The sequence below is a fragment of the Parasteatoda tepidariorum genome, chromosome 5 (genome assembly GCF_982258835.1).
Source record: "Parasteatoda tepidariorum strain Cologne lab strain chromosome 5, Ptep-v5.0, whole genome shotgun sequence".
Classification (NCBI taxonomy): Eukaryota; Metazoa; Arthropoda; class Arachnida; order Araneae; family Theridiidae; genus Parasteatoda; species Parasteatoda tepidariorum.
This window is the reverse complement of record NC_141759.1, coordinates 88,959,203-88,975,077: the sequence shown is the minus strand read 5'-3', so window position 1 is coordinate 88,975,077 and position 15,875 is coordinate 88,959,203. Positions and strand designations below refer to the sequence as shown.

Genomic DNA, 15,875 nt, shown 5'->3' with positions numbered 1-15,875 from the left:
TAATGTAAGTCCTTTTATAATCTAAATTTCTCATGAGTTAATAATTACGGATTGTTATTGTAACTAAATGTAAATTTTGAAAAACAGAGCTGAGTTTACTTTGATACCAAATGGCTCTTAAAAGAAAAAAAATTTACGAAACAAAAAGTGAATATCTAATGTGCTCTTACTATGTCTTTTTTTAAAAAATTTTTTAATGTAAGTCCTTTTATAATCTAAATTTCTCATGAGTTAATAATTACGGATTGTTATTGTAACTAAATGAAAATTTTGAAAAACAGAGCAGAGTTTACATTGATACCAAACTGCTGTTGAAAAAAAGATTTACGAAACAAAAAGTGAATGTTATGTCTTTTTTTCTTTTTTTTAAAAAAAATCTTAATATAACTCCTTATATAATCTAAATTTCTCATTGGTAAATAATTACGGATTGTTATTGTAACTAATTGTAAATTTTGAAAAACAGAGCTGAGTTTACATTGATGCCAAATGCTGTTAAAAAAAATTACTAAACAAAAAGTGAATGTCTAATGTGCTCATACTATGTCTCTTTTTCTTTTTAAAATTTTTTTTTTTAATTTAACTCCTTTTAAATTCTAAATTTCTCATGGGTTAATAATTACGGATTGTTATTGTAACTAAATGTAAATTTTGAAAAACAGAGCAGAGTTTACATTGATACCAAATGCTGTTAAAAAAATTACTAAACAAAAAGTGAATGTGTAATGTGCTCATACTATGTCTCTTTTTCTTTTTTTTTTTAAAAAAAATCTTAATTTAACTCCTTTTAAATTCTAAATTTCTCATGGGTTAATAATTACGGATTGTTATTGTAACTAAATGTAAATTTTGAAAAACAGAGCAGAGTTTACTTTGATACAGAACGGCAGTTAAGAAAAATAATAATTTTCGAAACAATAAGTGAATGTCTAATGTCTACTCAGGCAATTAAGTTGTTTGAAATTAACAAGCTCTACTGCTCACATTCTTGTTGATCGGCCAAGACATCAATTACATCATTTTGTGACCCATAAAATATATATATTTGTCAAAAAAGTGAATTGTTAATAATTATCTACGCCTGAGTACCAAATATGAATACATAAAAATAATTTTGCTCATACATTTATTATTTTATTCTATAACCTCCGCTATACAGCCGACCCAATGTTCTGTTCTCCACAGACTTTTAATTTTGAACCCTATTCAGAAGACAAGAAGACTCTTGCATCAACAAGTATTCTTCGTGGAGGACTCATTTGATGGAACTAACCCGCATTTGCGATAATTGTAGATAAATGTAAGTGAAACATTTTTTAAATCATTCATAGAAATATTTATAAAGCAATAGCTGTTTGGGAGCAACAATATTTCTATAAAATTGTCATAAAAGAGTTGTTGTCTAGACCTTTTTTATAAAATTGCTTAAAAAGTATTATAAATATATCTTTTTTTAAACTTTTTCTCCCTCAGTACTATTTCTCTATTGCTACTGATTCTAAAACGATTGAATTTATAAAGCTAGAACGACACCTCAATTTTCGATGAGAGCTTATATATACTCGCTTAGCGTATACAATTTTTAGAATATAGAAATTTAAAATAAAGAAATTTAAAAATATACTAATTTAAAAAAGTTTATAGAATGCGTTTAGCAAAAAGAACTATCAGTATAAGCCGATATGGCTCAGTGGTTAAGGGACTGAACTGTAAATGTGAAGAACTGGGATTTGATCCCTAATGCAGCTTGAAATCCACTCAGCTTTAGATCTATGGGTACCAGCTTGTGAGGGAAGTAAGAATAGCCTATGCTCAGTGCTGGTCCCATTGCCCTAATCATGCCGTCGGTCACGAAATAGTGGAGTTATGACCACCATTACCCCCCTTGCCTACAACAGGCTGTTGAGGGAATATTCTACTTTAACTGTCAGTGTTGCTATAAACTAGTTAAATATCGTGCCAGCTCCTGATCCACCGCGACTCATATAAATACAAAAAAATTACAAAATTTTTTTTCTCATTCATTAAAAAAATACCGGAATAAATTAAAAACTTTTGAAAGTGGAATTGGCGTATAACTGCATCAGGCTATATAAAGCAATGCTTATTGAACGCTTTATTAATTGTTGCGAAATTCGGCTGGTTTCTTTGTAAATTTTGTACTAATTATGTTTCCACTTAAATATAAAATGAAATTAAAACTTCGTAATGCACTTTTTGAAAATTCATTCCATGGAATCCACTTTAACGTTATGTTTCTGGTGGTACCCCAAACGGTTGGGGAGCATGGAGCGGAGAGTGATTGCTGCATCGATTCCCCCCCCCTTCCGATTTTAAATATGGTAAAGTAGTGTTTGTATGCACTAGTATTGTCCATTGATTTATTAAGGATGAATCTCAGAACGTTGGCTATAACGGCACTTGTGTATGATCACATCGATCATTTTCAGCAAAAAAAGAGAGAGGATGTAAAAAAAAAAAAAAAATGGTGCCGAAAGACGTGATTTTTGACCAACTGGAGAAAACTTTGTACCAAAGGACGTGCTTGTTCTCTTAAATTTTTTTTTTGTTTAAATATAATGAATTTAAAGTACTTTTATGTTAGTTATATTTGCAAATAAATTTTGGCACAATTTTTTAAATCGTGCTTTCTAAAGCACTAATTTGAACACATTTTTCAGAAAAAAAAAAAAAAAAAAAAAAATTATATATATATATATATATATATATATATATATATATATATATATATATATATATATATATATATATATATATATATATATATATAATAAATAAATAAATACAAGAAAACACTAAGAAAGTTAAGAAAAACAATAAGTATCATTTAACATAAGTAACATAAGTTATATATATATATATATATACATATATATATATAATTTTTTTTCATTTAATTCTCATTAAATATGCATTGGTTACAACAAGAAACGATTTAGTATCTACTTGGCGGAATTAGCGTCAATATTCTTAGTCGATGGGATTTAAGTGTGGTTCTAGAACAACTTTAACTGTTAAACCAAACCAAAAATACTCAGAGGGGAAATAAAAGTTTTTAAGAAAATATTTATTTATTTTACGATGCGATTTTTTAATGCAAGATTTTTTCACAAAGAACTAGGAATCTCTTGATTTATCAGAGGATAAACGCTGTAAATAACAGCTGCTGATTAATAAATATTACAGATAAATTTCTCTTATCTTTGATTTTCTTTTCTTATCGCTGCTTTTTATAACTGAAATTCGAAACACAGTATTCTGATATTTCTATTTCTTTCAAAACCACAAAAAATTGCAAACAATGACGAAAACTTGCAAGCAATGATTTTTTTCATTTCTTTTAATCAAAACTATATTATTTTTGCGTTTAGATAACGCTGTACCTTGTAAAAAAGCAGCAAATGATAATTTCTCTAACTTTCCATTTACAGTGTGAGGTTGTCACTATATGACACTCTCTTTTTCATATTCGGCGTATGTGATACACCACTTTGCTACAGTTAAGCGTGTAGTGGTTTTTAAAAAGTTGGCAAAATTAATCGAATAATCTGTAAATTTTAGTTCCTAGTTTTCCGTTTTTTGAAAAAAAATATTTTGTCGAACCCGGAGCAGTTGGCATCTCTGTCAAAATGGTAATGTAGATAATATGCTAATAATATTTTATAAATTGCTATATTGTTCTGTTATTGTTTTTGCCAATTCTGATATGGTCAATAAATACTAGATCAAGTCCATTAGTTCAAAAACCTCTAAAAAGTACAAATACGGAAGCGGTTCTGAAAAAGAACCTTATCTAAAGAAAAATATAAATATTTTAAAATATGTACAACCCTACACCTAGGTCTTAAAAACCTTTTGACGTTAAAGGGAATTCTCTAATGCTTATTATAAAAACATGAAATGAAAGAGTGCTGGCTTCTGTGGTCATACAAATATTAAAAATTATCACTATATTATTTTGAAGCAAGACAAGAGAATGATATCAGATTATCAGATTCGGACCTTAATGTAGCGGTTTTCAGTTGGTGTTCCGCGGAACCATTGGGTTCCGTGGGAGAGTTATAAGGGATTCCGCGAGTTAGTACTTTTTATGACCAGTGATGAGTTTTGTAGCCTCCAATTATTTTTCTAATCTCCAATTAATATTTCTAATAATATATTGAATAAATTATGAAAAGAACATTATTGCCTTATTATTTCTTATCAAGATTTTTAAATCAAAATAAAATAATTAAATTCTTTAATAAAGTAATATGTATCCCTAATAACTATTTTCAACGTTTATAGCATTTGTTTAAAGTTTTCATTTCGAAGTAAAGCATAATTTGTCTTATTTTAATAATTTTCAGCTAATGTATAAACACACAAAAATAGATTTATAACTAGACTAGATACAGCACAAATGCATCAAATTAAAAGCGTCGGACATGAAACCTACTATAAGATTATTAATGATAAAACTATGAAAAATGTCTTTCTTCGAATTGAATATTTAAGGCTACACAGTACCCTAAAATTCGCAAAAATATGCAAAAAAATATTTTTGCATTTTTGGGTGGCTAATGTGGTTGGGAAGCAAGTTGAAAAATTTTGCATCTGAGATCTAATTAGTTTTAGAGATATTAGGATTTTTCCGAGTTGTGTCAGACTCACAATTTGACAAGCGAGGGGGCGTGGTTAGTTTCGTTTTCTTTTAAATCTAATTTTAAAACTTTTTTTTTCAAAAAAAGACTTACTTTATTTCGATGATTATTAATTTTCACTTTCTCCAAAAGTTATCAAATTTCACTTTCACTTCTAGAAGCATTGTTGTTTATTTATGTTCGGTGTTTGATGGATGCGTTCTAAAGTTGTGTTTTTACTAAATTTTTATTTATAAAAAGTCTTTTTTAAGACTAATATTTTTTAATTTATAAATACATTCGTAACAGAATATTTGTTATACTTGATTGACTGAATATTTATATAATTATGAATATTTATATAATTATGAATATTTATATAATAATAAATATACTATTTCTTTAATCCTATTGCTTTGTTTGTCTAAACCAATGTTACGTGTATTTTAGCCGATACAGGTTACATATAAATTTTAAATGTGAAAAAATATAATACTATTAATATTCAAGTAAATTAGTGTTTTTGGACCAACAATAAGTTTGTTTATAATATATTAAGAAAGTAGGACTGTACAAGCATTTTTAGTTTTGGTTTTATGGTTCTCTTTACTTTAAATGTCATTTTCTCAGACTTTCTTTTTTGTTGATACCACTGTTTTCGATTCCCTAAGGCTTTTTTCCCTTTAAAGATAAAGCCTTGAAATTTTTTGTAGAAACTTTTATGTATATACAGACCAAAAGTTAGTATGGATTTCAGTGTGAGATGTATACATTTTTTTTAATAAAAATTTGAAGTTGGAGTTTTTAGAATTTTCGGGTTTTCCACGTGTTTAGTAACGATAAAAATAATTAAGATTCAACTAAGTATCAGAGCATCAAATCCATACTAACTTTTGTTCCTAATAATCTAAGATATTTATATTATTTAAAATAACTGAAAAATTTTGAAAATTAAAAAAGTTATAAAAATTTAAAAAAATCTTGAATTTTTTAAAAAATTTTAAATTTTTTAAATTGTGGTTTGTCGATTTTCCTTTTCTTTTTGAAAATCAGTTTAATAATATAATACAAATGAAAATCTATTATTACTTTTAATATTACTGGCCTTAAAAATTTTTTTTAAAAAAGGGTACCGTGTAGCCTTAAAAAAGAAAAGTCTTTTATAGGTTACCTTAATAAACTTCATATATAAAGTTGTTCCGCCGAAAGCAGGCTGATTATTTAGGGTTCCATAACCGAAAAAAATTCGGAACTGCTGCCTTAAGAGATTTTAGTCACCTGTATAACGTTATTAATAATAATTATGATTTATTACAGATAACTTTTTATATGAACTATATTTTCAGCATTAAAAATTAAAAGCATTTTAATAATAATAAATAATTTAATATAATTTGAGTCGTTAGGAAATAGTGATCATACGTGTTTGTATGGATTTGTAAACATAGTGTTGTAAAATGTATTTGAAATTTCTGTTCAAATGCTGTAGAAAAAGTCTTAAGATTTAGGAAATTTTTTAAAAAAAACCGCCTCTAAATCTGGTACATTTAAATTAATTGTATCAGAAAATCAGAAAAAGTAAAAAAAAAAAAAAAAAAAGATTCAAAGGAAGTTTGTATAAAAATTGAAGGAAAAACCTGTAAAATCACTGCAGGCCAAATAAAGGTTTCATGAATAAAACAAATTCTGCTGATAAATTTATGTGCTGATTATTTAATTAAAACTTGCTTTAAACCTTCAGGTAATCTTTAAATAACCTTATTGCATCAGATGTAGGATGATTTCTTTAAAAAAAATTATAATGCATTTCTTTACAGTTTTCCCTGATTATCTCGAGATAACTTTGGTATTTATGTATTCAAATATTTATTCCGAGAAAACTCGGGGATAGCAGAGTTTGTCAGCGTGTTTTGTTTTAACACGCCTTTACTCGGCCGGAGAAAAAAAGAAAAAAAAAAAAAAAAAAAAAAAACTGCTGTGATTGGAAACTTGCCAAGTTTTGTTTGGGAGTTTTGCTGTTGAATTGAGGGACTGTACACGCGTTTTGTGCGATTGCATATACCAGGGGTTGCCAAACTTTTTTGATCAACTTCCCCTACATAATTTTTCGAAATCTCCATCGACCCCCATAAAAGTAATATTCTGTTAATTAAAATAAAACTCTATTAGAAATTGTGTTTGTACATTTATTTTATGATTTTGAACATTTATTAAAGCAACAATAGTTTTATGAAAAATATATTAATGTTGAAATATAAATACCTTAATATTTATGAAATAATAAGTAATTATAAGTAAGTAGAAATAATAAGTAAAGTAACTACGGATTTATTGCTTCTTAATCAATGACATGGGTGTGAATAATTTTTTTTTTTTTTTTTTTGCAAGGTTCGTTATATTGGGTTCAAAATTGGTCACTTTTAATCTCAAATGCCCTCGAAACTCCACATTTAATTTATTTCTGTTCTTAGTTAAGATTGAATTTACGTGACTGAAACCGGGTTCAACCATATAGGAACTTGGAAATACTATCATAAATGGCTGAACTATTTCGTAAAGTCTTACATATTTTTGCATTATATTTATATTTGTCCAAAATTTGCTTATTGTTAAATTTTTAAAAAGCGTCTTTGCTTCAAATCCCCATAATAATTCAGCAAGCTCATCTTGCAGGTTGATGTCCACATTTTCAATTTGAGCAGAAAATATGGCACAATAATCCAATCAGGGATGTAAATGTTTTCCAAATCAACAAAACGCAGTTTAAAATCGTCGCTCAATTTTTGAAGATTACCTGTATATATTTCCAAGTCTTCTTCTTTTACTTCTAATTGTAACATATCTGAAAAATACTGATAATCCTTCGACCAATCGACCGGTTCGGATCGACCCCCATTCGACCCCCTGGCTCAGATTGACCCCCGCTTATGTTAAATAGACCCCTGGGGGTCTATATTGACCACTTTGGCGACCTCTGGCATATACGATGGTTGCCGAATTTAAATAGAAAAAAGAGAAAAAAAAAAAAATGGCGTGGAACGTCACTGGCGTTTGGAAAGCATCACTTTGTGTTGTTCCTTGTTTTAAAAACTATCATACATATATTAAACTTTTAACATCTAATCTTAAACTTTTATCTAACATTAAACATCTAATATTAAACTTTTATCTAATATTAAACATCTAATAATCTTTTTTCATTTGCCCGAAATAACTCGGGATAGTAAACAAATTTTAAATTAAATGTTTTTTACACATAAAAAAAATTTAAATTCGAATTTAAAACTTTCGTATTATGTTTTGCTTAGCTCCTTGTATTTATTAATAAAATAAAAAAAAAAATGTTACCTTTTTGCATTTCCCCCCAAAAAAATTGGTAGGGAAGCGATTAAAAAACCTGCAAATTGAAGGCATTTTTTAAAGGTTTTGTACAGAATTTTTTACTCGGGCTTCTATTCACAACTTTCATTTTGTCTGAAACATTGTGTGTGAGTCCAGATATTTAAAGGTATCTCGCAGAAGCAGACAACAGTAGAATAGTTATACGTTCACCAATTCGTGATGAATCCGCATACATAAAATATTTACTTCTGTTACATTTCTTTTGCATTTCATACTTGCTACTTAGTAGTAGACTTCTTTGTCATTAAAACAGAAGCGAGCATTTTGACATGTACAGGATGTCGCCCCCCCCCCTTTGAAAAAAAATAGCACCTTCATTATTTTGAATGACTCATCATAAACGAAACAGAGTTCATTTACCGCAGATTTTAAACTATGTTTTACCTTAAATACCATTGTCGTAGTAAGATTTTTTCTTAGACAACAAGCTCTCATAGCGGTAAGAAAAGTGGATATTCGTTAGAAATGGTAGGTTAGTGCTAATTATCTTTCTGTAATATCTTTGTTATTAATGGTAATGAATAGAACTTTTGATGCCAAAAAGTTTTCAGTTCGCCGAAAAAGTTCTGGAGATATGGTGAAATAAGCAACAAGTGAAATTAAAATTTAAGGATCCAAACTTTGGTCTGCTCTTTTGACCAAACTATGGGGACCATATTTCCCAGACTGCGGCCCTATATTTGGGTGGTCAGAAATGCAAATCCAAAAGAAAGAAAAAATTATATATATATATATATATATATATATATATATATATATATATATATATATATATATATATATATATATATATATATTCGGAGAAAGTACGTTTTTGTATCTGATTTGGTAACTTAAATATCGTCTGCACTAATTATTTAGCATATTTGAGGAACAATTAAGATTGAATTATAGAACGTAAAGATCCGATCGTTACATCAAAAATTATTTAAGGTGGTTCGTTTATTTTGTACAAAATGCATAAAAAATAATGAAAATCCAGATTCTTTTTATCGTCTGCTTTAAGATATTTGTGTAGAAAGAAAAAGTTGAAAATATTTAAATTCGTAAAGTAATTATTACAAACTGTGTTTTCCAAACCTTTTAAATTCTTAGAAATTTCGTTTATATTTTGCGCATTGTATACATAATGCATAAAAATTAATGAAAATCGAGATTCTCTTTATCGTCTACTTCAAGATATATGTGTTGAAAAAAAAGTTGAAAATATTTAATTTAAATTCGTAAAGTAATTATTACAAACTGTGTTTTCCAAAACTTTTAAATTCTTAGACATTTCGCTTATTTTTTGCGTATTGTACATAATGCATAAAAAATAATGAAAATCGAGATTCTTTTTATCGTCTGCTTCAAGATATTTGTGTAGAAAAAAAGTTGAAAATATTTAAATTCGTGAAATAATTATTTAATATTTGTGAATCAAATAACAAACTGTGTTTTCCAAAACTTTTAAATTCTTAGACATTTTTGCTGCAATATAAAATAAGAAGAAATGATGAAGGACTACAATAAATATTCCCGGAAGTACGCCAATAAGTGAGCTAAGCTGGTTTTTCTTCTCATTAGTGCGCATTTTCAGTTTTTCCATAATATAAATTGAAAGAACTTTTGTTCTTTTTTGATTAAATTTTTCATAATTGCTATTATGAAGAATTATCAATTAAATTATCAATAAAATCTTTATCAATTATTATTATCAATAAAATCTTTAAAACAATTTTGTTAGCTTTTTTTTAATGAGACTAAACACAATATTTTTAAAACAATATTCAAACTATTCCTTAGTGGCAAGATAACATATCGTAGTATAAACGATGCTTCAGGTTTGCGTTTGCCGCGAGCATACGCCTCTTTCTTTTATTACTTTTTAGTCTCATTTATTTATTTAAAATAATGTATTTTCGCCAGTTAATAAGTAAACAGAACTAATGTCCATAACTTATCTCCCGAAAAAAAATAGTCAATTTTCTTAATAATGCTTATTTATTAATTATAAACATCTAATTCCTATGAATCGTGGTTTATACTTTTGGTGATGCCAAGTGTTATATTTCGTGGCAAATAAAAGCGGAAGTACTGTTTGTAATAATTTATTTAATTGAAATCTGATTTAATCTTTAAAGGTCAATAATGTATAAGTGAAGTTAATAACTAAATTTTTTTTAAGGATACCGTTTGGATTTTAGGCAAAGAACTCATTATTATTATTATTTTGTATGAATTAAGCACTTTTATTAATTCAATACAATATTATAAAAAATAAAAACAAACACAGAAATAAATAAAAAAGAATAATGAGTCACTTTTGAATTTTTACGTAAATGCCAGTGACTAAAAAATTGAGTTTATATATATAATAATTAAACATAGATATAACATAAGAGTTAAGAAAATACAAATATAAAATTCCAAGTTTGAAGGTTGGAAAGCAATTGCGTTTGATTTAAAGCAAGCTAAATCAGTCATAAATTCTCGAAATTATATTTTATTAAAAGATAATAGGGAAGTGTGTGGTGAAATCGAGCAGTGTGGTAAAACCGGGTACCTCGATTTTGACGCTGTTTTCTAGCGAACAAACTGAAATACGCTTTACTATCCAAGAAGTACTTGTAATAATGGGGTGTTTCTTGTTAAATTAACTCATGGCGTCTGTTTCGATAAGTTTGTTTTATAATGTCAACTCATTAATGTTTTTTTGTTTTTAAACTAACCTTATTTATTGGTCATTAACGTTATAAAAATAATTTTTAGTCCAGTTTATTATACGTTTACTGAAGATTCGTTACTATTATCCCTGCTCGCAGGGTAAAACCGGGTACTACCTGGTATGCCCCTTCCCCCTGGTGTGTTTTTATGCATGACTTTAAATTCAAAATCTCCCTAGCAGCAAAATAATTGGACCCTTATTAAACCAATATTCTCGAACCTTATTTCAATAAGGGTTCAACGGGCCGATATTTACCGATATGGGCCCTATATAAGATTGTCGATTCATCCGATATTTTATGATCATTATTCAGCCAATATAAGTCCTATATTGTCCCTATATATTAGACCGATATTGATACTGCATAGGACTAATATTAAAGAATGTAGACATCTCAATTTTGGTCTTTCGGAGCATGTATACGACCCATATTGAGCCAATTTTGTACCCAACTGGGGCCAATGTATAGCTGTTTCTAGGGATATTGTTACCCTGCTTACCGGGTACCCCGATTTCAACGAAATAAGTTCTGTTTTCTAGCGAACAAACTGAATTAGGCTTTAAATGTCAAGAAATACCTAAAATATTTCGTGTTTGTTGTTAAATTAATTCTCAGCGTCTGTTTAGATAAGATTGTTTTACAATGTCACCTCTCTAATGTTTCTTGTTTTACAATGTCACATCTCTAATGTTTTTTGTTTTACAATGTCACATCTCTAATGTTTTTTGTTTTACAATGTCACATCTCTAATGTTTTTTGTTTTACATTGTCAACTCTCTAATGTTTTTTTTATTTTTGAGCTATCCTTATTTATTGGTCACCACAGTTATAAATATTATTTTTAGTCCACATTATTATACGTTTACTAAGAATTCCCACTCTTACGAACAATGATGATTTAGTCTGATAAGTAGTATTGTTCAATTTCGTTATGATTATCCCTGCTAGCGGGGTGAAACCGGGTACTACTCTGTATGCCTCCCTATGGTATGTGTTTATGCTTGGCTTTAAATTCAAAATCTATTGGCCGAAGTATTACAAAATCTGCAGTACAGCGGATGAAGAAGATAATTACATCAAAGGCTAAACAAAGGTTTTGCAGTAGGTTCCATCCTCACTGAACAAAAAGCCTTAGATGCATATTTTGAAGAGCCTTCATACAAAATTGTTGTTATATAGATATCAATAACTTTCTTCCATTTTCTTTTGAAAAAACATTATCAAACACTAAATTTTTTGTGAAATTTTTTTATTGGGTGCTCAGCCCTGTCAGCTCTCGATCCAATTTTCTCCCCCCCCCCTTGAGTACGGCCTTGATTACCTCACATGTCTCATGGTGGCCAACTTTTACGCTTTTTATAAAATATTTTCTAAAGTAGTAGGCAATTATAAATTAAAATTTTTTGAATTTGTGGTAATTTCACCAACATTTTAAAAACTTTACCACAGAGCTGAGACAAAGTGGCAATTCATATGAACTTTCGAATAATTTATGTAGTTGTGGCGGAAAACTACTTTAAATCAACTTCACAAAACATACCAAAAAAACGTAAACTTAGCTACCACTGGAAGAAATTTTCCCCAAAAGCTGAGAAAGTTGGTAGACCTACATGTTAACTATATGCGTAATTTTCTTAAATTGTCATAAAAATGTCTTCTACTTTTTCAGAGAAATTCTTGTATTTCTAAATTCGTCATAAAGTTAACAAGTGTACCCAATTATGCCCCTCTAGTGAGGTAAAACATGGTGGTTTGACTTTTTTTAAAAACATTTATATAAAAAAGTAGTATGTCTGACTTTTCAAGAAGAATATATTTTATACATCAACAGACAGTTAGAAAAATGGGATTGATTCAATCAGGTTAAATCAGAATTTCCTGGTCAACCAGCTCCGATAGTAAGAGCGTTTTGAACCAGCTAGAAAAGTTTCGCAGCGATACTCACCCAATCTTATGCTTCAATAATCATTTATTAATCGCTCTTCACAAGATGGGATTTGATATTTTATTTTGCTGGATACCGAGTCACGTCGGTATCCCAGGGAATGAGTTGGCTGATTCTGCAGCACGATCTGCAACTACTGAATTAACAATATCTGTACCATTCTCAGACATTAAACTACATGTTCGACAGTTCATCTCGTCCCTTTGGCAACAGCATTGGGACCTTCAAACCCAAAATAAACTTTATAACATCAAACCATATATAGACCCCTTACCTGTATTACGTTTACGTAATGCAGATGTAAAGCTTAATCGTCTCAGAATCGGCCACACTCGACCAGCACCTCCTAGAAAGAACAGGCCTCAGCATGGGTTACCATAAATATCCCTTAGTAGTCCAAACGTAATGACATATTTTGTATTGTCAACCACTGCGCAGCTTAGTACCCCTAACGTAATGACATCTTTCTTATTTTTCGTCTACTGCGCAGTTAACTTCATCACATCGGACTACTAAATTGATCCGTGCTGAGGCCTTTCTACTTCTAGGAGGTATTGACTCGACTCACGCATCTTCATCTGTTGTTTGGAGAATCTCCTCCCAAATGCGACTTTTGTCCTTGTTTCAACCAACATCGTCTTACCTTTTTTAATAGCACGATTTTATGTATGAAGGATTTGTTAGATGATATTCATCATCCTAACATTTTTGCATTTCTGCGAGCTATTGGTATTTTATATTGTATATAACTGTTTTATCTGATTTTATTCACTCTTGTTTCCTATCCATGAATCGTTTTACCTTTTCTGTGTATTTTATAGAATTACGCTTTTTATTGATTTTTATGAAGTTTTAAAAATTTGTGTCTTGAGATAAACAATTTTATTAGTTTCATTTATTTTATGATAAACTATTGTGCGCAATTTACCATTAGATCTAACTCAACAAATTGCTTGGCTCAGCATATCCTCCTTTGGATCTTGTGCCATAAAACTTCTACATTCAATCAATCATACAACCAGGTCAACCAGTTAGCTTATACCGGCCTTTGAACCTTAGCTACTTGGAATTACTCCACCTTCTCCTGCATAAAAAAAAAAAGAAGATAAAGGGTGTATTATTATGATAAAATATCTTCATTAAAAAGAGATCACTAAAGATTACTGGTTATTATCACTAAAGAAATATATAAATCCTAAATTCTGTGAATTCGCTTGCAATCGTGCATTGCACCATCTGCTGGCGTAGAGAGAGAGACTATTTTCAGTTTTATTCAAATCAAGTAAAAATCGATTACTAAATGAATGATCGAGCCAATTAGTTAATTGTTATCGAATGTTTAATAGAAAAAACTGCATCACTTCAAAATGGGAAGTAAATTATTGTTTGTATTTCGGCAAGTGTTAAATTAGTTCCCTTCCCTCTTTTGAAATTTTTTAAAATTTATATATTTTTGGTTAAAAAAATAATAAAAAGCCACTAAGTGGTTTTAAACCATTTGAGATATTTCGGCCAAACTGATTTTTAACGGTTAAAACCACATGTAATTATGTCACAAATTAAAATTCTATTTTTACATTTTATTTAAAACAAATATTTTAGTTCATTGCTAAAATAATCATTTGTAAAGGAAAGAACCATATATATACTTAGTATTGTTATATAACAAGATTACTATATGAAAAATAAAATTTTTTGAAAATTCAAGATAACTTATTTTTTTAAATAATCTCATCGCGATTTGACGTAATCACTAACACCATCAGATGTATTATATGATTAACAACAATGAAATCACTTTCTAATCGCAAAGTTTCATTTAAAATTAAAATATCAATTTTGTCTAAAGTATCATATAACAGGATAATATTTTCAAAATTAGATTTTAAACTTTGGATATTGATGTGTATAGTATTTAATGTAGTAGTATTTAAGTCTGCATTTAAAAGTTTTTTTTCTTTTCCTAGTGTGTATAAAACTCGAAAGTTATGAAGGTAGTTTTGATACAACGTAAAAACAATTCGCAAATTGATTTGTTTAGAATAGATCAGTCTCTTCATGTTTTCGATACACTCTAGCATTTTCATTTTTACGTGGAAAATTTTTCCCTTATTCTGCGGAACAAAACTTATGGGATTTTGAAGTAAACTGGACAATAATTGATTTACAGATATACATTTTATCCTTATCATTAGAGGTGTCTAATGGAATCGCAGACTTTATCATTTTTATTTTTAAACATAAGCTAAAAATCTAAAAGTTTCTAGTGTAACGCTTTTAAGGATTCCGTTTGAATTTTAGCGATATAATACAAATATGCTATTTATATCTAAACGTTACTTCCGCATTGGAAGTGACATACGGAACCGAAGATTTAAGAATTTTTATTTCGAAACGTAGTCGAAGAATAAAAAGTGAAGTTTATAATATAATTTCTGTTTGAATTCTAGGGAAATAACGCATGGTATTATTTACATCTAAACATTACTTCCTCATTATAGTTGACCTAACGAATCGAAGACTTTCACAATTTCGTTTCTGAGCGTTTGGACTTAACACAAGATATTTGTGTTAAGTCCAAACGCTTAACAACGTAACATTACTTCCTTATCATTAGAGAGATCGAAGACTTTCACTTTATAATTTATAAACATAGGAACATAACAGCCGATATAATTTAAAACTGAGAATTACTTCCTTAGGATTAGAGGTTACCTATGAAATCGAAGACTTTAGCATTTTCATTTCTAAACACAAGCGACAGATAAGTCTAGAATATTTTTGTCCTGGACGCCGTCAGTGCGAAACGTTTAAAATGTTCTTTATTACGAGCAACAAGCTATATATCCTTTAAAGCTGGTTCTAACCATAAGATTCTAACCATATTCATAACCATAAGATTCCAACCATATTCATAACCATAGGATTCTAACGATATTCATAACCATAAGATTCCAATCATATTCATAACCATAAGATTCTAACCATATTTAAAGATTCCGTTTGGATTGTAGGGATATAACGCATTACTTCCTTACCGCTAAAGGAATCCAGAACGTTCACATTTTTATTTCTAAACATTCGGACATAATACAAGATGATATTTTACAACTTAACTTTCTGTCGTTCGGAATCGTAGACATTCACATTTCCATTTCTAAACATTGGGACATAACA

The 15,875-nt window shown here is 28.9% G+C and overlaps 1 protein-coding gene across 3 annotated transcripts in view; it reads left to right on the top strand.

The window, feature by feature from the left end:
* Window positions 1–15,875, top strand: part of LOC107441423 (rho GTPase-activating protein 18) — a 276,037-nt gene that overhangs the window by 4,656 nt on the left and 255,506 nt on the right. The window contains exon 2 of one of the 3 annotated variants that reach the window (XM_087164462.1): window positions 1,186–1,300. The exons of the other annotated variants lie outside the window; for them this stretch is intronic. The gene's annotated coding sequence lies outside the window, so the exon portion shown is untranslated. The remainder of the gene's footprint in view (window positions 1–1,185; window positions 1,301–15,875) is intronic. 3 annotated transcript variants of the gene reach the window in all.